The sequence below is a fragment of the Eucalyptus grandis genome, chromosome 3 (assembly GCF_016545825.1).
Source record: "Eucalyptus grandis isolate ANBG69807.140 chromosome 3, ASM1654582v1, whole genome shotgun sequence".
Lineage (NCBI taxonomy): Eukaryota > Viridiplantae > Streptophyta > Magnoliopsida > Myrtales > Myrtaceae > Eucalyptus > Eucalyptus grandis.
The window spans coordinates 71547150-71569438 of record NC_052614.1 but is presented as its reverse complement, the minus strand read 5'-3'; the positions used below and the strand labels follow the sequence as shown (position 1 = coordinate 71569438).

The following is a 22289-nucleotide window of genomic DNA, read 5'->3' as shown; positions in this document are numbered from 1 at the left end:
ACAAAAATAACGTCATTTTGCCTCAAATTCAAATTTTAATATAAATATTAATTAAATTAAATTTGAAACTAAAATGTTAAAAAAAAAATTGTAGAAGTTCAGTAAGAGCTAGCACAACTCTCGTCACTACCTCTCCACTGTTGCCAAGAAGGGCCAACAATGGTAAGGAGAGAGTTGGCTAGGGTTGTGAAGCCTTGGCCAAAGGTTGATGACCTTGGCCAATCGACAATGAGGGCATGCAAGCCCTTGCTCATGCTTAGGACAACTTTGACCCAACTAAGCAAGGGCCGGCAACCCTTGCCAGATTTGGGGGAGGTTGCAACCCTCACCCCATATTTGGGTGAGGGCTTGCAAGCCCTTGCCGTTAGTCGGCCAAGGTTGCTAGCTCCCTTGCCAAGGCTCAACGACCCTAGCCAACCCTTCCCCCATTGTCATTGGTCCTTCCAATCAATGGTGGGAAGGCAACGATGAGGGCTTGCACAACTTTGTTATAGAAGTTTTGCAATTTTTTTTTTTTAAGAATTTATTTTCAAATTTTAATTTAATTAATATTTATATTAAAATTTAAATTCAAAGTAAAAACGACATTATTTTGGTTCTTCTTTGCTAACTCAACTCTCTAGTGAACCATATAGACAAGTTATATTAATAAAAAATTGTCATGTATGATTTCCGGTTAGGATCGCTGGACTTGGCATTTAGGTATTCCAATTTTCAAAAAAGCAATACTTATGTATATCTTTTGTAAATTTTAGCACTTAGATTATACTTTTTACCAAAGAGAATGACACAAATGATCTTAAAATTTTAATTTATTTAATGCAATCCCTAAACTTTACCATAATGTTCGATATAGTCCATGAATTTTTTATTTGTTTAACATAAAATTTGGACTATTGGTACTTGCTTAATGTAGTACCTTAATTTCATGAAAATGTTCAATATAGTCCTTTAATTAATTCAATATCATGGACAACATTGAATATTTCATATGATGCGAGAATTAACTCGAATATATATAATAAAAAATTCATTGAACATTTAACAAATTAAAAGTTTATGGACTACATTACACATTAGGCTAAAATTTAGGGACTACATTGAACATATTAAAAATTCAAAAGCCACATTACATAATGAGCCACAGTTATGGATTATTTGTGTAATTTTCCCTTTAATAAATGCATTTACACTGGATATCGGTGCTTAGCCATGGTCATCGGCTGTGCATGGGCCCAGGCACGGGGCATGAAGGCCCGGGTGAGAAGTGGCCCTGCTAGGCATGGCCCCTTTCCCCAAATGGGCCTGGGCCCAAACGGGTCAGGGCACCGGCCAAGTGCCCAGCCCTGCTGGTGACACATCTAGCCCATGAGAGTTGGGTGGACGAAGATGTGATCCGTCATGCGAGGATGAGATGGCTTGGGCGCTGAACGTGAAGTCATGGGATTTCTCATTCCATGTCATTTTGGCAGTACTTTAATCTTGACGTCGCTGCTGGCTTTTCTGTTTTCACTTCTCTCTTGAATATATTTCATGCCAACTCAGGCAGTAGTATGTTCCCCTATTGCACGAAGATGCTCAAGGAACTTTGCATATTCCTGGCTTGCACTGCTTAAGTCGGCATGCGACCTAAGCGCATTGTACGTTGGTTTTCTCTAATTCCCCCTCCTCTGCAACTTGGCGCCGACATATTACTGCTTAGTACGTCATCTACATCGACTAACGTGCCACGGAAGATGTGTTCATTTAATGTAATCTAATTGAACGCTAGTTTATTTAAGAATTGAAACTTTTCACAATATGTTTCATGACCATTTCCAATTAGTGCGCTCCCACTCGGAATTGTTCAAATTTGTTAATAACCAATTTGTGCCTTTCCTCAGCATCATCTTTGATTTGCATTTTACCAAATCCATTTCCCCTTTGAATTCTCATTAGAGGTCATTGATACCGTTTTAAGGATAAATCAAAGAGTGGAATTGGTTTACTTACTAAATTATTAAACATAACAAGTACTGGAAACTGGTCTCTCAAAGAACCGCGTGCCATTGGTTAGTATTCTCAAATTGTTTATGCAACTCTGAAAGCTCCAATATCTTGACATTGAACATTTGGGAGATGATATCATGTTTTGATTTAGATATCATTTATTTCGCGATAAATGTGATATTTCTAGAAAATATTTTCTATAAAGTTATTTTTTAATAAAATGACAATTTTGTTTTTTTTTTATATTAGTGTTTTCTTCTATTTGATTTTTTTAAGCTATTGAATCAACGTAATCAACTATAGGTATAGTCCTTTATCAACATATGAATAGGATGAGGATGAGGCCCCTAGAAATGGGAAGACAATATTTTTATTGTTTGATAAGATGTGATTTTCCAAAATAAGCATACACTATTTGAACATGAGTGACTTGCACATAACAAGCCAAAGAATGGGACACAGGCACTAGATTCTCGGGCCTAGATCCCCAACTCCTGAGTACGAGTACGAGCACCAATCCTAGGTCAACAAAAACCAAGCCATAGAATCTTCGTGACCGGCTCATTGCCACCCCAACCTTAATCCATGAATGTTGGGCCTAGTACATTGCCTCTCAGGCTCGAGTCCATCAAGGTAGCCCCAAAACCTTGGTGCTTGGGCTTGAGTCCATTGAGACCTGCCCTCAAACCCCAACATGCACGCCCAAGCACCAAGGACCTAAGTCCAACCTCGATAAACCCATGCTTGACATTAATGACCCTAACACAAGCATTAGGACCCAGTTTTGGATGTTGGGGACTTAGGCCCAAGCTCAATGGACTCAAGCCCGAGCATCGAGACTCAAGCCTAGTACTAGGGATCTAGTTGTGCACTCTAGGTTCCCAAGCCTAGCCTTCGATGGACCTAAGTGCGAGCACCAAGGTCCTGACCCAAGCCTCGATGGACTTGGGCACAGGCACTCTTGTCTTGAGCCTAGAACTTGAACCCAACCTCAATGGACTGAGGCCCAAGCATCGAGGACCTAGACCAAAGCATCACAAACCCAAACCTAACCTCATTGAACTCAAGCTCAGGCATCAAGGTTCCGGTCTTAAGTGTCGAAGTCTCTAGCCCAACCTCTATGGATCCAAGCATAGGTGCATAGGAACTCGAGCTCGAGCCCTGACATCGAGGTCCAGGGCCGAGCCTTAATGGATTTGGGGGGTTGGGGTATCGAGCCCGGCCTTAATGGACCCGAGCCCAAGTGCTAGGGACCTAAGCATTGGGCACTGGGGTTTCTAGCCTTGCCTTGATGGACTTGGGCTTGCCCTCAATGGACCCCAATAGACTCAACCCCATTGCTAAGGGCTCGAAAGAAAGAGCATTAAGGAAATCATGATTTCTTATTATATTTTGGAAAATGATTTTCAATTTTTTTTTAAATGAAATTATTTTCCTAAATTTAAATATGGGTAGGAAAATCTTTTCTGTTGCATCGTTTTTTTTAAGAGATTCAAATGCAAAGAATAATGAGAAAAAAATATTTTTCTATCTCGTATGTAATTCCCCTAACAAGATAAGCCTCGGGGAGTTCGTTCAAGACCCAGTAAACACAAAATTCTCTCCACGGCGGCGGATAGAACCATGAAAAATGTTCTAAACCATTTGGCTGCTCGGATTTCTGTATAAAGAAAGATAGCGGCTTTCTTCAGCTGTACAGTGCACAGGGAGTTGGGTGGGTTAAACCCGTAAAAGAAAAATCCTGTGTGAATTTTGATTAAGGATATAATGCCGCACCTCTCCACTTCCATGGAAAGAGAGTCAATACTCGATCATATTCCCCCGAGGTTTCCATCTTCCTACTCATCATCTGTTTGACTAACTGGTTATTTACCTCTATAAACCTAATTATCAAACGAATCATCAGCTGATATACTTGTCCCACGAGAAACTTTTGTCATCCGGAACGATGTCTTATTTGTATTTCTCTTTACGCGTTAGCTACTTAGCAACTTGATAAACTTATAGTCTGTCTGCAGCATGATCAAATCAAACTACTCCTAAGAAACTGGGAGAAATTTCCTAGGTTTTTCTCCTCCTTTTCTGCCCCGTTTTTCATGTTTCTCTGCCTGGCAGATGATTTTGGCAAGTTTGGTCAATCTTCAACCGTAGACTCTCCTTCTCTAAGTTTTCTACCTTGGCCGATGCTTGCCTGCAGCCTTTTAAGCCTAAAATATTTGCTATTTGAAGTCAAAGAACCATATTCAGAAGGATGTAATGATCTGCAAGCTGCATCTTCATTTGCATACTTTATATCTATTGACTTCAAATGATAAATATGTTAGGCATTAAAGGATATACTTTCTGCATTTGGTTCTTACTCCTTGGCGATTATTGACATATGCAACTTGATTCCTTAATGTCTTAACAGCATTTTTGCAGAAAAGATTTTTTAATTAAGTCATAATGCAACTTGATCCCCTAGTAATTGTGGGCGTCTGGCACCAAGTTGCTCCCTTTAGGTTGCGCTTTGATGTAAGTCTTCATTCAGTATTTTCCATATGAGCTGCTGAAGATAGGATAAGCACAAAACCTAAACAACAACACAATACAAAAAGAGCCGGAGATGAGATTATGTTATCTTCTAGACCATAACAACAATAAGGAGAACACAATTCTGCACACAGCCATATGATGTCAGAAAGAAAGTAAACTACATCCATATCTTTCTGGCCAAATATAAAGTTTATCTATCTCTTGCTGGCCAAAGAAAAAGTGCATCAATATCTTTCAAATATTTTCACAAATATAACTTGCCAAAAACTCACACATGGGGTGCTTGTGAATACAACATCGTATTATTTGTTGCCTCATGTTTCCTTTGGCATGGTCCCCGAGATATTTCATCACAGTGTGCAGGATTATAATGGAGAGACGCCTGCTTTGAATTCTTGAATTGTTGTCGTTGCCCTGTTGCTTCGATCAGATGGCAGGTCATTGACTGCTTGAGATGTCATATTGGGTCTTTTCCTGATCAGAGGCACCGCCTTGTGCGAATCAAGACTACGCTGATCAAAGCTTTTAGCAGGTAATCTGCAATATGCATCATTCATTGTGCAACGGCATGATGCATTTTTAGTTTATTCAATCAATGATCTCAGCCACTTGATGGAGATTAGATTGATCTGCAACAAATGTAAGCCCTTGATCTGGTAGATTGAACATTTTGCCTTAGCCTTTAATGCTCCTACCCAATCATTTAATGCCCCTGCCTAATCATTTAATGCCCCTACCTAATCATACTTACCTACAATTCTGCCATATGCAACCCATAACTCAGCAATAGGAAAGTCCAACCTACAATTTATAGATGTATGTTCTGGGGACCATCTCGTGCATAAGAAAAATTAGTAACTCCGATGGCAACTCAATTATTATTCTATAGAGGTTGACGAACGTGCAGCAAAGCCGTAAACTAATGTCTAATTGAGTAAACGTCCAGCCAATAACTTGAAGTTAATATGCGCTGACACGCTTAAAAGTTTGAATAAGAGGATTGGAGGGCCTATAAATACCCATTCCTTATCGAAGAAAACTCAACCGACAACTTTATCCTTGAAAAGATTTTCCTCTCTCTCCCTCTGCGCTTCTCTTGATTAGATAGCCTCACTTAGCGTAATGGAAAAAACGAGCGTACCTCTTCAACCTCCAACTTATGGAAACCTAATCACAGTTCTCAGCATGGATGGTGGAGGGATAAGAGGGATTGTTCCCTACTATTCTAAGTTTCCTAGAGTCTGAACTTCAGGTATTGAACTAATGCTAATGCTGTACGCACAGTTGATATCTGTTTTGCATGTAATTCTAACTTTCTGATATACCCGAATCCATTTTGTAGAAGATGGATGGTAAAGATGCAAGACTTGCTGACTATTTTGACGTGATAGCGGGCACGAGCACAGGAGGTCTTATAACAGCCATGTTGACCAGCCTAATGAAAAGAATCGACCCATGTTCTCTGCCAAAGACATCAAGGACTTCTACCTTGAAAATGGCCCTAAAATCTTCCCTCAGGACAGGTCTAAATTCAGTTTCTTTTCTTTTCTACATGATCATGTCAGAAGCTTCCTGTGTATGATTAACGTTTTTTCATGGAGTCAACATTCTAACTTGTCCTTTAAATGCTTAATCGAATGTTTTGCAGTGGTCCATTTGCTCCTGTTACAAAGATGATGAAGACTGTCACAGGAACAAAGTATGACGGAAATTACCTTCATAAACTCATAAGGGAAAAACTAGGGGACACAAGGTTGCACCAGACGTTAACCCATGTTGTGATCCCAACTTTTGACATCAAGCGTCTCCGTCCAACCATCTTTTCTACCTACCAGGTGTGCATCCTGGCCCTGCAGCGTGGCACGCACACTCCCCAATCAAATAAACTCGATCGCCTTTCTGTCCGTTCAACTTTGCTGGTATATCATTTAACAGTTGCCAGTCTTGTATCCATTGTTTTGGACAGGTGAAGAACAAACCATCCGTTGATGCGTTGCTCTCTGATATATGCATTGCCACTTCGGCTGCACCAACTTATCTCCCCGCCCACTATTTCCAAACTGAAGATCACTCAGAAGCAGTGAGAGAGTTCAATCTTATAGATGGTGGGGTGGCTGCAAATAATCCGGTCTGTACAAAAATAAAAGAAGTAACTCCACCATGACGATAAATAAATTGTGCAGGCAGCAACTTGCATGTCAATATATGTGATGGCAACGGAAACTTATTGTCAATTGCAATGAATGATATGCAGACTTTAGTTGCTATAAGTGAAGTGACGAAAGAGATAAGCAAGGGGAACCCAGACTTCTTTCCTATAAAGCCAATGGACTACGGGCGTTTTCTGGTGATATCTTTGGGAACCGGTTCGCCAAAATCCGAACAGAGGTACAATGCACATGAAGCAGCAAAGTGGGGGATCATCGGTTGGTTAACCAGCGGAGGGTCCACCCCTCTAGTAGACGTCTTCACCCAAGCAAGTGCAGATATGGTTGATCTCCATCTCGCTGTTGTTTTCCAAGCTCTTTGTCGCGACCAATTTTTCGGGGTATGAACTACCTAAAACTAGGTTAATGGATTATTAAGTCTTTAAGCAACTCGGGCTCCCAAGCTCATACCAATTCGCGACTTAAGTTTGAATTCTTATCATGCAAATTGATTTTATTTAGGAGTCGCCACTAATTAGTTTATGGTAGGTCGATTAGACACCTAAGTAAAATAATGGGAGAATTATACGAACCAGAGATTTATGAGTTCGGGGACTTGGTTACACTAGACTATCCTAGTGCCCTTTTCGGTACCTTTTTATTTCATTTTTAAAAAATGTTTGGCAATTGAATTGATTTTAATTTAACTTCCTAACATGTGAGGTGATCATACATGTGCGCATACCACCAATTTAACACTCAAGAAAGCGATTAAATATTGCAAAACATACCTAGGAACAACGAAAAAGTATCTGCATTGTTAAATCGAGAATTCACATTAGCAGCCCTAGATATGATTTCTAATTAACACGCAATTTCAATTTTTGTTTTCACTTTATTTAATGAAAATCATGACTTATACAATGCATGTTAATAATCTAATATGACATGGCAGCATGACCTAAACTATATGACATGAAGAAATGCAATAATTAAATGCAATCTAAATGACATAATTCTAATGATATGCAATGCGATGCAATGACATACAAAATTATTTAAACTGAGATGACATACCGCATATAATTTAGCACGCAAGTTATATATCATGCGACATTTATTAAATGATTTAGTCTAATGACGAGGAAGTTCTAATTAAATGAACCTAATAAAAACTAAATGACGTGCATTTGATATTTCTATTTAAAAATGCGAAAATAATCTAGCTAGATTAAAATTCAATCTAACTTAAACTAAGGATTAAGTCACATTAAATCCTAATTTAAACTAAGATATTATCTTAATCTAACATGTAATTGATCTAATATGCAATGACGTGCGGAGCAAGCCTAATTCTACATGACATATGCATGATATTTTTATCTTTTATTTTTTATTTAAAATTCAAAATTTAAAATTGCCACGTAATTAAACATGCAACTAAAATCCTAAATTAATGCATTTTTTATATTTTTCAAACTGAAATCCTTATCCTAGATATGCAAGATAACAAGAAATATTCTAAAACAAACTAAATCTTAATTCGAATATTTTTATTTATTTTTTTAGTGATTATCCAAAACAAGCAATTATCAACTAAACATTAAATCTAAACAAACAAGATATTCAATCAAATAAAGGATTAAAATAATCGAAAAAATAACATGTTGTCTCACAGGTCAAATTAACGATTATTCTAACCCTAATTATCACAGCAAAGAGATCAAAATAATTACAAATCTGATCCAAGTCTTACGGATCAAATTAAATAATTATTGTGATTTAACAATTAAAATCTCACTAAAAAGCCCAATAATTAAAATAATTAAAAAAAATGATCCATTGTCTCTTGGATCAAATTAATAATTATAATAATTCCAGACAAAATCCCTGCGGATAATGCATACTAAATTCACAAATATTAACATCAAATAGTACAACTTAAATAGATAAACTAAAATGAGATAAAATAGAACAAAATAAATAAAAGAAAAAGCTAAACCACATAAAGAAAGAGGGCTTGCTGCTGCGTTGATGGGCGCCGGACGGACGGTGGCCGGCGTCGGGTACTGCAGGTCAGTGACGGCAAGGTGGCGCGGGAGGTGCAGGCACGGGCGTCGGGTCTAGCAGCGAGAGGGCGAGCAGCAGGGTCGCGGGTCACAGCGGGCGGAGTAGGGCAGGAAAAACTCCGGCGTCAGGCTTCACGGGCGGCGACCGGCGGGCTTTGGGAGGAGACAGCAGACGCGCAGCAAGAGGCAAGCTGCTGTGGCGCCGGTGCTCGGGCGGAGGATGCAGGCGGAGATGCGGCGCGGTGCAGGGGCACGGTGGTGCGACAACCAGCGGTGCGTGGGCAGCAGTGGTCCGGCTCAGATCTGCCGGAGTCGAGGCCGGGGAGGCGTTGGGCGGCAACAATTCGTCGGGATCGTGGGTAGGCGCCGCACGAATGGGAGAGCTCGGACGTAGCACGGCTCGGGCCTGCTCGCAGAGGGTGGAGCGTCGGGTTCCAGGCGGCGTCGGCTGAGTGGAGGCGGTGTGCACGGACGGACGCTCCAAAAAGGGTGAGCGGCGAGGCGCGGTAGTGTCGAGCAGAGAGGGCGTCGGATCAATGGCGTCGTGACTGGAACAGCAACGTGGGCAGCAAGTTGGGAAGACCATGAACAGTAGGGGTCAAATCACCCCTTTACTTTTCTCCTCTCTCTCTCTCTCTCACGTCACTCTCCCTCTTCCTTCGCTTTTCTGCCGAAGCTTTTTGCTTTTCTCTTCTTTCCTTTTAACCTCCACGGATGGCTTCTCTACCCTTTCACTTTTTCTGAATTTTTTAAAAGAAGCTCTCTATCTCCACATACCCGATTGCTTTTTATAGGTGAAAATAGGTAATCTTCGTAGAATATTTTATCTCGTTTTTCAATATACACGAAGATAATCTATAACCCCCGATCACCCAAGATCTTCTTATTTTCCTTATCTCCTGAATATCTCTAATGATTTTATTGCCTATTGATAAAGATGAGATTGCAATGCGGTTTCTCAATCTTCAAAAATCATCAAAATATTGCATCAAATTTCAATTTTTCACAAGATAATTGATTTAAAAAAACAATGGGCTTGGGCTAATTTGCTCATTTCATGGGCTTAGTCCGACTTTGTCAATTTAAGCTCAAACATTAATTCGAACCCATCCACCCTTGCTCCAATAAATAAAAATGCAAAATATGCAAACTAAATGTACCTAAATTTATATACTTTGTGCAATTAATATTTTTTTTCCAGGGATAAAATTAACCCCTAATTTTTATGTTATAAATGACTAAATGGGTTACCAAAATTTAGGTGTCAACAACTGCCCCTCTTTGAATGTGAGCTCGTAGAGGTTGACTTCAAAGATAAATTGAGACCTAAATTTTGACTATGCACATGAACTAAATGATTTTTTTTTGTCGGGAAATGTATCCCATTTTTTTTTAAAAAAGGCAATTCATATGGTGCATGGAAATGCTAATGCAAATGCATGATGTCAAAGGAAAGAACGTACCTACAATTACTTCCCAATTAGTGTGGTAAAGCATCTTGAGGTACATGATAAATCCTATTTACTCCACAAGTACCCAACTCTCACTCGGTTCCTTGAAAAGCGTAATGGTAAGAACATTCACATCCAAAGTGAAATGTTCAACGGAAAAAATTGAGACATCTAGATCCAGACTTAGATGTCAAGATTTTTGAAAATCTCAAAATACCTAAATCCAGACTAAGGTATAATGAGAAGGATTGACAAACATTCACATCCAGAGTGAAATGTTTGAATGAAAATAATCAAGACATTCAGGTCCAGACAGAGATGTCACGATTTTAGAAGCTCGAAATACCTAGATCCAGACTAAGTATAACGAGAAAGGTCGAAAAACATTCACATCAGTGAAACATTCAACGAAGAGAATTGAGACATCCGGATCCCGGGCATGAGATGTCGAAATTTTGGAATGCAATTTGTATGCAAATGGTAAAGGAACTTACCCGGAATAACTTACCTTCAAAGAGGGTAGAGTGATTCAAGATAGTTGGTGTTACATGTCGGGACCCGTACCATTTTACGGTCGCCCCCGAATAGTAACATGGCTTTGTAAAGAGATCTTTCCCAGGACTCGTACCATTCTACGGTCGCCCGTATGACGTGTTTGGTTGTGTCTAGGACTCGTACCATTCTACGGTCGCCTAAACGGGATTTACCTTCCGGGACCCGTACCATTCTACGGTCGCCGAATAGGGAAATAGATGTTGTGTCTAGGACTCGTACCAGTCTACGGTCGCCTAAACGGGGATTTACCTACCAAGACCCGTACCATTCTACGGTCGCCTAAACGGGGATTCACTTTCTATGACCCGTACCATTCTACGGTCGCCTAAAATAGGGAATAGGTATTGTCGAGGACCCGTACCATTCTACGGTCGCCTAAACGGAAAATTGATTTTTCAGGACCCGTACCATTCTACGATGCTTTGTTAGAGCAATAAATTATGTCTAGGACTCGTACCATTCTACGGTCGCCTAAACGAGGTTTTGCTTGGCTAGGACCCGAACCATTCTTCGGTCGCCCAGCCTTGCAACAGAGGTCAACTGACCAGGACCCGAACCGTTCTTCGGTCGCCTTAATCAGATTGAATCTGGAGGAAAATCTTTGGGGGACAACTCAGTCGAGTGTCGGTGTTTTCAAAAGGGACTCTGGGCTATGACAGCACGCCAGGTCAATATAAAGGGACATCTTGACCGAGTCAAGTGTGAAGAATGGGTAGAGATATACTTACCTGATGATATCTCTGATTCTTTGGGATATGTCTTCTGGAACTTAGATATCCTGTGGAGGCCTTTCACCTCCTAATATCATGAAACATTCTGAAAGGAACTTGAATTACCTGTCAGGGAATGATTTAGAGCAAAAAACCGATATGCATTCATCAAAGAGATAGACAATCTAAGCTACTCTAGAATGCACATTTCAAAATTCGGTGAGGTTTTCATCAACTCAATCGGGGTTTATGCATAATGACCTTTGCATCACCCAAATTTCCACTGGAAAGAATTATCATTCAAGACAATTTTCACTCATGACATGGATTTCTTAAGAATACTAAATGAGAGACTTTCGGTTAGAAAGGACTTTCGTTCACTCTCATTTAGAATGGTCATTTTATGAGAATCACTCAATTTTATCATATCGACATGGGTCTGAGTATTCTCGCAAGCGGTACGATCTTACCAATCTGAGAGGTCTTTAACAGGGATCATAATTGGGGCTTGGCCAACGGCTTAACAAATGGACTCTTTGAGTCAAAGCTATTGAATGAACTGTCTTGTAATCATCTCCGGGTTTACAAATCAAGAACCCTGCAAAATGAAAAAGAAATAATCTTGCTCGCACTTTTTCGAGCGATGCTTATAAACATATGAACTCCTACGTTAATTCAAGTGCCCTAATCTGAAGAGACTTTGTAAGGAACGTAACGTAGGTTGGGTTCATGGGTTGAAAATGAAAGGATCATTAAGCTCAAAATGTGTGTAAAAGGTGTGAATTGATGATCATCTTGGCATTGCCACCAGTTTTCTTTTTCACCATTGGGGATCGTCTTCATGAAATGCCCCATTGATTGCAAAAACTCAGCATTTGAGTTCTTTGACTATTGCTCCATTGGGATTCGATTTTTGTAGTTGACAGTCACTTATCTTGACTCTTTTTTTTTCATCTATGGGCATTGGCCTTGCTTTTACCAGGCACACCGCTTTTTTTTATGTCCCCTAGTTTTCATTCACTTTTCTTCACTTCTTTTTCATGGGCACTGGCCTTGCTTTTACCAGGCACACTGCTTTTTCATGCCCTTTAGTTCTATTTTGAATTCAATTCTTGCGCACAATGCATGCGTCAAGCCATTACACTTTGAATGACACTTGAACTTTTCAGGAGTCTTCATCTGCCTTTTGTCTTGCCCCAGTGTGGGGGATGATCACCAACTGGGTTTAAAGAAACGAAATTGCAGGCTCAAGTGGGCTATGCAAAGGATATAAGTGTATATGATAGAGAAAGAAATGCTCTTCATCATCTTAAGGCACTTAAATTAACACATGAATTCAATGTAATAGCATGACTTGAAGATTGATGCAAGTGAGAGCAAGAAAATTTCAATCCATTTTCCTCACCTCATGATGCCATTTGATCTGTTAGTTGCCCCGATGTGGGGTGATTCTTGACAGGGGTGATTTGAAAAGAATATTCACAAGTGTATGGGCTCAAAAGGGTTAAGCAATGGATCACATGTAGTGTTTGGGATAGAGATATGAATTGTCTCTCATCATTTCGGTTGCCGTACATTTTGCGAGAGAACTCTTTACCTTATAGATATGAACCTTCCTACACTCATCTCACAAGTGTATGAATATGGGACTGTGTATAGGATAGGGTTTGCCTTTCATCATCCCGACTCGTCTCATTTAATATGCTCAATCAATTCCACATCATTCATTAAATTAGTCCATCTTGATGTTCTTTAGTGGAATTGGTGGATAAAACATGTAAGAGTTATCATGCAAAAAACTCAACAACTTTAAGCATGTCAAATTCAAACAGTTTTCTATCTTTTGCAAAAATGGTTTTAAGCATTCATTCAAGGATTCCTCTACAATGGGAATTGCCTCAGCGTTGATGTCTTTGGATTGTCCATATCATTCAAGATTAAAAATCCGCTTTTGCCCCTGCACAAGAGAACGTGCATCAGCATGATATTATGCAACATCAAAGTAAATTCAAATTGCACATCCATTTTGGCTTAGGTTGAGACTTTATCCCAGTCTGGTCACTACCAAAACCTATCATGCCCTCAATTTGTCAACTCTTCCACCAGGGAATGATGGTCCTCTTTTACATGCCCCAAATCTTTTTTTTTTTACTGCAAGTGCGCTCTAAGCCCGTTGATCACAAGTCAAGTTTATGATCGTTGAAACTTGATACGCCATTTTCAAATGTCCCTTGTCATAACAAGTTATAGAATTATGCACTGAGACAATAAACAAATAAGTCAGACAAACAAACAGGTTTAATCTGCTACAAGCTTTGGGAAATTTTTTTTGTTCTTTTTATTTTTAGTAGTGAAACGCTTTTGTTTTTCAAAAAAGTTTTTGGGAGGAAGCATGAGAAAGTCCAGCCCTCAGGATTTCTCCGTGGATGATATTTTTCTTTTTCATGGTTGGATATCGTCATTGGACTGGTTTGGAGTACTCCGTCATGTCCTCAAAATTTGAAATAAAAATGTAATTTCATTGAATCGAATCAAATGAATTACATTATTGGAATGAAAATTGTGATTCCTAATCCCTAAAAAGAGAAAACATCAAAAACGATTCCTAGAAAGCGAAAACAATTCCTAAAAAGCAATAACAATTTCCACGCAGGGGAAGGTGCAACCGAGCATGCCCCTAATTAAACAAGGAAAGTGAACTACTTAGGACCATGAATCACATATGCTTAAGTTCTTCACCCTCCTTGATTGTGTGATGAGGACCCTTCAGGTCAGAGATTCTTCCTTCTAGATATGTCACGAGTCTCTTCATGGTGGCATCAAATTCAGCTACCTCGGGAAAATGAGACGATTCAAAAGTTCTCTTGGCTCTCTTCTCCGAGTCGTAGATTCTTATTGAAGATGGAGTACCTATGTCATCGCAGCCTTTTTGCTTGATGAGAAAAATCACAGTAGCAGACAATTCATTGACTTGATTTTGGTGGTGTGCAATTTGCTTGTTCATATTGTCAATGATACGGTCCAGCGCCTCATTTTGATCCGCCATTTTAACTCTCGACCGTGTACGGATGGGTGAGCGAGATTGCTTCATAATCACCTAATTGAATAAATGGGAACATGTAAGCATGATGTGTAAATAGAAAGCTAGTCCATGACAACCATTTAATTTTAGTCAAGAAAAGTCCACATATGAAGAGGATTTCCTAAAAACGGACTAGGAAAACAAAGATATGAGATGCCCCAATAGGGACGAAATTTCCTAAACATGAACTAGGAAAAGCCAAGACATAAATTGAAAACAAATTTCCATTTTTTTTATTTTTCAAATGATTCATTGTACGGCAATTTATTTCCTCATTTCTTTCCTAATTGACAAAGGAATTAAATCAATGATTAACCTAAATTGTCATGGACAGACAAAACTGCAATAAAGTAAGTAAATTGCAAAGTGAGACTTTAGACAACTTACTTTCACCGAAATGGATGACAATCACATAGGCATGCGCATGAACTGTGAGGCTCGATTTCTACCTAGACGGCTTAACAAGGTGGAGCTAAGAGGATGGTCTGACCGTTGCAGTCTCGCATTAACGTGTCAAGTCCTCCTAACCCCGGCTCAGTCGAATGGAATACCCAATAATCACGCAGTCTTACGGATATGGACAAATACATTCGACACCATGAAAGAAATTTCGGGGAAGAGAAGGTCAACCTCTACATAGCAGTCTCGCTTTGGAGGAAGTATCCTTCTCAACACCATCCTAGAAATCATATCGCAGCCCAGGTCCGACCGCAAGTTGTGTGTGCAAAAGTGTAGTGCTAAAGCAATAAAGCATACACAACAGTTTAAATGCAAACAACACTTCTATAGTTTTAATTCAAACATTCATCCTTAACTCCAATCAAGACAAGGGGTTAGCAAAGACTACTCCCCTATACCTCCCATCTGCAAGAACATTTAACACCTTAGAAATGTTAGGGACATACCTGGGATCCTCGCTACCAAACAAAAATATTTTTAAAAAGAAAAATTGGCCTAAGTCCACTAAGTGTTTTAACACAAGTCCCCAGCGGAGTCGCCAAGCTGTCGCGACCAATTTTTCGGGGTATGAACTACCTAAAACTAGGTTAATGGATTACTAAGTCTTTAAGCTTAACTCGGGCTCTCCCAAGCCCATACCAATTCGCGACTTAGGTTTGAATTCTTATCATGCAAATTGATTTTATTTAGGAGTCGCCACTAATCAGTTTATGGTAGATCGATTAGATACCTAAGTAAAATAATGGGAGAATTATACGAACCAGAGATTTATGAGTTCGGGGACTTGGTTACACTAGACTATCCTAGTACCCTTTCGGTACCTTTTTATTTCATTTTTTAAAAAAAATGTTTGGCAATTGAATTGATTTTAATTTAACTTCCTAACATGTGAGGTGATCATACATGTGCGCATACCACCAATTTAACACTCAAGAAAGCAATTAAATATTGCAAAACATACCTAGGAACAACGAAAGCATCTGCATTGTTAAATCAGAATTCACATTAGCAGCCCTAGATATGATTTCTAATTAACACGCAATTTCAATTTTTGTTTTCACTTTATTTAATGAAAATCATGACTTATACAATGCATGTTAATAATCTAATATGACATGGCAGCATGACCTAAACTATATGATATGAAGAAATGCAATAATTAAATGCAATCTAAATGACATAATTCTAATGACATGCAATGCGATGCAATGACATACAAAATTATTTAAACTGAGATGACATGCCGCATATAATTTAGCACGCGAGTTACATATCATGCGACATTTATTAAATGATTTAGTCTAATGACGAGGAAGTTCTAATTAAATGAACCTAATAAAAACTAAATGACGTGCATTTGATATTTCTATTTAAAAATGCGAAAATAATCTAGCTAGATTAAAATTCAATCTAACTTAAACTAAGGATTAAGTCACATTAAATCCTAATTTAAACTAAGATATTATCTTAATCTAACATGTAATTGATCTAATATGCAATGACGTGCGGAGCAAGCCCTAATTCTACATGACATATGCATGATATTTTTATCTTTTATTTTTATTTAAAATTCAAAATTTAAAATTGCCACGTAATTAAACATGCAACTAAAATCCTAAATTAATGCATTTTTTATATTTTTCAAACTGAAATCCTTATCCTAGATATGCAAGATAACAAGAAATATTCTAAAACAAACTAAATCTTAATTTGAATATTTTTTTTTGATTTTTTTTTAGTGATTATCCAAAACAAACAATTATCAACTAAACATTAAATCTAAACAATCAAGATATGCAATCAAATAAAGGATCAAAATAATCGAAAAAAAATAACATGTTGTCTCACAAGGTCAAATTAACGGTTATTCTAACCCTAATTATCACAGCAAAGAGATCAAAATAATTACAAAATCTGATCCGAAGTTTTACGGACCAAATTAAATAATTATTGTGATTTAACAATTAAAATCTCACTAAAAAGCCCAACAATTAAAATAATTAAAAAAAAATGATCCATTGTCTCTTGGATCAAATTAATAATTATAATAATTCCAGACAAAATCCCTGCGGATAATGCATACTAAATTCACAAATATTAACATCAAATAGTACAACTTAAATAGATAAACTAAAATGAGATAAAATAGAACAAAATAAATAAAAGAAAAAGCTAAACCACATAAAGAAAGAGGGGCTTGCTGCTGCGTTGATGGGCGCCGGACGGACGGTGGCCGGCGTCGGGTACTGCAGGTCAGTGACGGCAAGGTGGCGCGGGAGGTGCAGGCACGGGCGTCGGGTCTAGCAGCGAGAGGGCGAGCAGCAGGGTCGCGGGTCACAGCGGGCGGAGTAGGGCAGGAAAAACTCCGGCGTCAGGCTTCACGGGCGGCGACCGGCGGGCTTTGGGAGGAGACAGCAGACGCGCAGCAAGAGGCAAGCTGCTGTGGCGCCGGTGCTCGGGCGGAGGGATGCAGGCGGAGATGCGGCGCGGTGCAGGGGCACGGTGGTGCGACAACCAGCGGTGCGTGGGCAGCAGTGGTCCGGCTCAGATCTGCCGGAGTCGAGGCCGGGGAGGCGTTGGGCGGCAACAATTCGTCGGGATCGTGGGTAGGCGCCGCACGAATGGGAGAGCTCGGACGTAGCACGGCTCGGGCCTGCTCGCAGAGGGTGGAGCGTCGGGTTCCAGGCGGCGTCGGCTGAGTGGAGGCGGTGTGCACGGACGGACGCTCCAAAAGAGGGTGAGCGGCGAGGCGCGGTAGTGTCGAGCAGAGAGGGCGTCGGATCAATGGCGTCGTGACTGGAACAGCAACGTGGGCAGCAAGTTGGGAAGACCATGAACAGTAGGGGTCAAATCACCCCTTTACTTTTCTCCTCTCTCTCTCTCTCTCTCTCACGTCACTCTCCCTCTTCCTTCGCTTTTCTGCCGAAGCTTTTTGCTTTTTTCTCTTCTTTCCTTTTAACCTCCACGGATGGCTTCTCTACCCTTTCACTTTTTCTGAATTTTTTTAAAAGAAGCTCTCTATCTCCACATACCCGATTGCTTTTTATAGGTGAAAATAGGTAATCTTCGTAGAATATTTTATCTCGTTTTTTCAATATACACGAAGATAATCTATAACCCCCCGATCACCCAAGATCTTCTTATTTTCCTTATCTCCTGAATATCTCTAATGATTTTATCATTTATTGATAAAGATGAGATTGAATGCGATTTTCTCAATCTTCAAAAAATCATCAAAATATTGCATCAAATTTCAATTTTTCACAAGATAATTGATTTAAAAAAAAACAATGGGCTTGGGCTAATTTGCTCATTTCATGGGCTTAGTCACTTGTCAATTTAAGCTCGAAACATTAATTCGAACCCATCCACCCTTGCTCCAATAAATAAAAATGCAAAATATGCAAACTAAATGTACCTAAATTTATATACTGTGCAATTAATATTTTTTTTCAGGGATAAAATTAACCCCTAATTTTTATGCTATAAATGACTAAATGGGTTACCAAAATTTAGGTGTTAACACTCTTCATTCGGCAAAGAGCTATCTCCGCATCCAGGTATATATCAATACCCGGTATACATAGGGCATACATATGCAAGAACACGTACTTGTGCGTATATTAACCCGCTTATTGTTCTTTTGCTTATTTATACATGATGTTGATACAAAATTCGGTGATCTTTGTAGGATGATACGTTGAGCGGACCAGTATCTTCGGTGGACATAGCCACAAAGAACAACATGAATGATCTGCTCAAAGTGGGGGAAGGACTACTGAAGAAGCCGGTATCTAGGGTTAACCTGGACACCGGAATCTTCAAGCTGCTGAATCAAGAGACTAACGAAGAAGCTCTCAAAAGGTTTGCAAAGCTACTTTCGGAAGAGAAGAGGCTTCGCCTTGCTCGGTCTCCCCACGGACACGCTCGCTTCCCTAGCTTTCCCACTTCATCAACTGCTTGATGTCTCTGGCTTTCTAAGTTGTACTAGCACCGAGCTGATGCAACGACGTATAAAAAAGGCGTCAGGAAACAATCGATCAGACTCCATTATTCTTTATTCTTCTATTGCATTCCAATCAAAACCCGAACGGGATGGTGTGGCAGATAAAATTTCTTTCTAGATTCTTTTCTAGTCACAGATGTTTATGTTTATATGATGTTGTTTTGCATGCTTGAACAGATGGTCGTCCCCGCATGACGGCTGGTCTAGTCAGCAAAACCTATCCCCAATTATCAATTACGTGTACGGTGACTAATTAGATTTAAATACAATAGAGAAAAAAAAATTGCAGACGAAACTCCCCATTCATCTAGTTAGTATTTAAGTTATCATACTCTCATAGGCAGCCCCATATTAAATATCATGACGTCAAAAATGAACAATATGAGACTGTAGATGTGTGTGTTTCAACAGATGGGCCCAACAAAAAAATGTGATGTCACCATATATACTAATTTTAAAAACTAATCTTTGGGTACCTAGTAATATCTGTAGAATTTTAGGGTGTTGGTGCATCCAATCACTTGTGTATCTATTCAACTGGCAATAAGACATTCACTCTTTCTTTAGTATATTGTTTCAATTGCATGTTATCTAGTATGGGCCCGTTTGGTTCGGTTTTTGGGGAATGCATTTGCAAAAATGCAAATACCTTTGGGTGAAGGGAGTTTTCCAAAATACAAATACCGTTTGGTAAAATTTGCATTTGTAAATGACTTTTGCTAAATTAAAAAAACAAAAAAATATTTGTATTTTTTTTTTTTTTTTGGCAATATGGCCACCGGACCGCCGGATCGGCGCTAGATGGCTAGATCGGCCCCCTGCCCGCTTGGGGTCGCGCGACCCCAAGCGACAACCGTCGAAGGTCGCGCAACCCCCGGGCGACGACCGTCGAAGGTCGCGCGACCCTAGGTGACCACCGTCGAAGGTCGCGGGACCCAAGCGTTGCTTGAGGTCCCAACGGTCGCCGGGTTGGGTGACCCTCAAGCGTGGTTGCCGGCGCGTCGCCAGCATGCACAACCCCTTGGCCGGTGGTCATCGGACTCCATGCAGTGGTTTTCTTCGAAGATGAATAGTAACTAGAACTTGCATTCCGAAAATGCAAGTTCCCAAAGGACCTCCAAACTTGTTTTGGACTAAGGGCCCTTAGAGTCCTTTGGAAATGCAATTGTATCTTGCCAAAGTTGCCCAAAAAATCAAATCAAACGCGTTTGCATTTGGCCAAGGGACTTTAGAGTCCCAAAGCCCATTCCCATAGCTGAACCAAATGGGGCCTATAGACCTTAGGTTATTTCAATATATGATTATTCCTTGCATTGATTAAGACGTGGTGGGGCATCCGAGGGGTACAACGTGTTAGGGCATCACGCGTGATTTATAATGTGATGCATAACTGATTAAATAAACTTTGCCCGTGTTGAAATAATATGTCATGAAAATATATTGATGAATTTGGATTAAGACTCATATTTTGATACATATTAAGGTTCATTAGTGCTTGTTTGTTAACTAGCCTAATAGTAACTAATTCTTTTTTTTTTTTTTGTTCCTTAGAACAAAAAAAAAACAAAATCCGTTTGATAATTTTTTCGTTCCGAATAACAAATTTGTTCTCGAAAATAGTTTGAAACGGAATTAAGAAGCATAAAAAAGTTGCTTATTTGTTCCCGGAAACAATTCCAAAATCAAACCAAATTTTCTTTTTCCTTTATTTCCTTTTCTTTTCTCTTCTTTTTCCTCATTGCCAATCACCGGCCATGACAATGGCCGACGACCGGCTAGGCGAGGTGCGCGACCTCGTCGGACCCTCCTCAGGCCAGGATGAGGTCCGACAAGGCTCGACCTCGCTAGTAATTGGGCGAGGTCGCTTGGCAACTAGTGAGGCCAGCCTCGCCTTGGCCTGGCAAGGGTCAACCTCCCCCAAATCTAGCAAGGCCGAGCCTCACCATGCCTCTCCCCCAACAGCCACAAGACTCAGCCTCACCAGGCCAGGGTGAGGTCAAGCCTTGCCAACGGTCAAGCAAGCTTGCCCAGTCACTTGTAAGGTTCAACCTCATAGCAAGGCTACAAGACTCAGCCTCGCCGGGCCAAGGCGAGGTCAAGCCTTGCTAGCGGTGAAGTAAGCTTGCCCACTCACCTGCAAGGTTAAACCTCAGAGCGAGAAAAAGAATCATTTATAGATAGAAATTGTTTTCAAGAGCATAATGGTTACCAAACGCACTCTTAATTATCACATGCATCGCAAATCATATGTCACTTGCACATTTACAATTTAGGTACATTCATGTTCCTATTGAGGATAATCCACATTAGAATTCATATAGACTTAGGTGAGTTTAAAGTTTTCATTAATTAAAGAAAAACCAAATAAAAGAAGTCATTTAGTTCTACCGCTGGAGGATTAATTAATCTCATAACTTGCATGTCATAAATTGCACGTCATTTAGTCGGTCACATGACTTACTATTAATGTTTTAATAAAAATCAATCATATAGATAAAATATATTAATTGCATCCAATGCATTGTTCACGTTGCATATAGTTTACATAAAAGGAAATGCCAGAAGAGTAAGTACGCATTATTAGGTCACTATTCTTTTAATAAATAAAGCCATTAGGTCATATTTGGTGTCCTAGAGTCTAGTCTTCTATTTATAAAACGAAAAAAAAATAAAATCTCCCGCATCGTTAAATAAAAGGGTTAATTTATAGTTGGTTCCAATTCATGTCATTAGTATTGGATGTAGTTTGCATTCAATTCATAATAATAGCATACATGTCATTTAGACTCAATTTTAGCTCATTAATGCATGATCAGATTAGAATTCATATAATCGTACCATTTAAATTAATCATGTTCGTTTTAAACAAGAAAAACCCAAATAAAAAATAATAATAACATAGCATAATCACATTTAGAAATCATGTCTAGGTCATGCATATGTCGCATTCTTGTTTGGCTTTTGGTTAATATCTTTGCAAAATCCTTGCTGCATTGGCCGATAATGGAACTTTGCTTTTTATTTGCTTAGCACATCAAGGTTCTTCCATTTCCCAAGTAATTTATTTATCAATTTGATTATTTATTGTTAAATTATTTGCTTGCGCACCCGAATGATGAATGATCACCCTTCACATGTTAATGGTTTAGGATTAATTGACAAAGACTATTTACAAGACTTTTTAAATAAAGATAAAAGGTACCGAAAAGAATCAAGTCCCCATATCCATCGCAAAATTAAAATGTACTCTCACATTCTACTTGAGCATCTAATCGACTCCTAACTA

The 22289-nt window shown here is 39.4% G+C and overlaps 1 pseudogene; it reads left to right on the top strand.

The window, feature by feature from the left end:
- Positions 1–5620: 5620 nt before the first annotated feature.
- LOC120292258 lies at positions 5621–18974 on the top strand (annotated as a pseudogene).
- The last annotated feature ends 3315 nt before the right edge of the window (positions 18975–22289 follow it).